The sequence below is a fragment of the Clavelina lepadiformis genome, chromosome 7 (genome assembly GCF_947623445.1).
Source record: "Clavelina lepadiformis chromosome 7, kaClaLepa1.1, whole genome shotgun sequence".
NCBI classification, from domain to species: Eukaryota; Metazoa; Chordata; class Ascidiacea; order Aplousobranchia; family Clavelinidae; genus Clavelina; species Clavelina lepadiformis.
This window is the reverse complement of record NC_135246.1, coordinates 2,873,446-2,875,945: the sequence shown is the minus strand read 5'-3', so window position 1 is coordinate 2,875,945 and position 2,500 is coordinate 2,873,446. Positions and strand designations below refer to the sequence as shown.

At 49.2% G+C, this 2,500-nt stretch overlaps 1 non-coding gene across 1 annotated transcript in view; it reads right to left on the bottom strand.

The window, feature by feature from the left end:
• LOC143466354 (small subunit ribosomal RNA) overlaps nucleotides 1–1,099 on the bottom strand; it is a 1,808-nt gene extending 709 nt beyond the window's left edge. The window contains exon 1 of the ribosomal RNA XR_013118797.1: nucleotides 1–1,099. This exon is cut by the window's left edge and continues 709 nt beyond it. This is a non-coding gene — a ribosomal RNA (small subunit ribosomal RNA).
• Nucleotides 1,100–2,500: the final 1,401 nt, after the last annotated feature.

Genomic DNA, 2,500 nt, shown 5'->3' with positions numbered 1-2,500 from the left:
ACTTTGGTTTCCCGAAAGCTGCCGGAGAGGTCGTCAAAGTAACGCCCCCCGATCGCTAGTTGGCATCGTTTATAGTCAGAACTAGGACGGTATCTGATCGTCTTCGAACCTCTGACTTTCGCTCTTGATTAAAGAAAACATTCTTGGCAAATGCTTTCGCAGTTGTTCGTCTTGCGCCGATCCAAGAATTTCACCTCTAGCGGCACAGTACGAATGCCCCCGTCCGTCCCTCTTAATCATTACCTCGCGCTCCGAAAACCAACAAAATAGAACCGAGGTCCTATTCCATTATTCCATGCACCATTATTCAGGCGAACCGCCTGCTTTGAACACTCTAATTTTTTCAAAGTAAACGTTCCGGCCGCCGCCAACACTCAGTCAAGAGCACCGACGGTGAACCGAAGGTGAGGCCGGGCACGCCAGTACACGCCTTGCGACGGACCGACGGCCCGAGCCCAAAATCCAACTACGAGCTTTTTAACCGCAACAACTTAAATATACACTTTTGGAGCTGGAATTACCGCGGCTGCTGGCACCAGACTTGCCCTCCAATGGATACTCGTTAAAAGTTTTAGAGTGTACTCATTCCAATTACAGGGCCTCGTTAGAGTCCTGCATTGTTATTTTTCGTCACTACCTCCCCGCGTCGGGAATGGGTAATTTGCGCGCCTGCTGCCTTCCTTGGAAGTGGTAGCCGTTTCTCAGGCTCCCTCTCCGGAATCGAACCCTGATTCCCCGTCACCCGTAAGAACCTCGGTAGGCAGATACCGTACCGACGAAAGTTGATAGGGCAGACACTTGAATGATTTGTCGCCGGTGCAAGACCGTGCGATCCGCAAAGTTATCCAGAGTCACCAACGAGCACGGGCCGAGGCCCGGTCGGTTTTTGGTCTGATAAATGCACGCCTCCGTGAGTCGGCGCTTTTCGCATGTATTAGCTCTAGAATTACCACAGTTATCCAAGTAACACGTACGATCAAATGAACCATAACTGATTTAATGAGCCATTCGCAGTTTCACTGTACGAGAGCTCGTACTTACACTTGCATGGCTTAATCTTTGAGACAAGCATATGACTACTGGCAGGATCAACCAGGTAGCTATTCGCAGCAAACGAGGCTGCTGCGGGACGACGGGCGCCCCGCGTTTCTTTTCACACGTTCTCCGTGTACATCGCTACTCAAACACTACGCTCGCGGCTTGCACGAGCTCCGAAAACCGTCGATTCCGGACGCTGCCCGGCGATTCGAGTGCAATACTCGCGCCGAGGCACGCCGATAGCTTGCCACTGGATCCGACAGACCGCTCAAAACCCCGGCTAAGCATGGGCGACCGCGCGAACAGCATTACATCTGCCCATCGTGCCCGACGCCAACCGAGATCGATTCTGCTTCGATTCGCACTCGCGCGCGCATTCGCTCACACGACTGCCTGCTCCCTCATAGTAGTCACAGAATCCTGCATCGCCATGGTACCCCAGAACGGCCTCGGGATCGCGCGACCTCGCGGCCGGATTTGGAGTTTGGGAAGGTGCGTGGCCGCTTGCCGTGGCCGCCGAACCGCGCCCCGGCCGGGCACTGCGCGCAACTCGAACGTTTGGACTCTGAAAATATTTCCCAACGTTTGGACTTTAACTTTTTGTCGAGACTTGAAAAAATTTCAGAGTCCAAACATCGACCCGCGGCAAAAACTTTTCCGAGGTCGAAAAATCCGCGCTCGGTCAAGAGAATATGCGCGGCCTGGGCGTTTGGACTCTAACATTTTTTGGAGTGGATGGGAAAAATTTTCAGAGTCCAAAACACCGACCCGCGCGTGATGCTCTCCCGAGTTCGGAAAATCCGCGCCAGGTGAAAGCTATGCGCGCGACCTGGTCGTTTGGACTCTAAAAAATGTTCAAGTCTCATCACACCAACAAAAAGTTAAAGTCCAAACACCGACTCGCGGCTAAAGCTCTTCCGACTTGGGAAAATCCGCGGCGGGTGAGGGCTATCCGCGCGACCTGGGCGTTTGGACTTAACATTTTTTTGGTGTGAATCGACTTGAAAAAATTTCGAAGTCAAAAGTCTATAAAATTAATCTAATGCCATACAGTGTCAAAGTGCACAATTTTAATCGATATAATCATAACAATATATGTCATACAACAAAATCATCAAATAATCGTCAAGCAGCATTGCAAAGCTACGTGAGTCAATGCAAGGCAATGACAACGTATTTATCAATTAAAGTTATTGTTAAATTATAAAATAAAATTAAATTAAATTAAATTGAAGAGCTCAATTACGCCAATGTAACAGAGTGTCATACAAAATATATTGAATCACACACGTCCAAACGCTAAAGAAATATATCAAATGCACTCACCTGCCAGTCACCGTTTTGGGTAACTCAGAATAGACCGTCTTTCGTCGGGAATTGAGTTGATCATTGAACATTGCAGTAGGAATAGGTTTAAGCGGAATAATAATAATAGCGGAAGGCTGATGCTCCAGGTAAATGT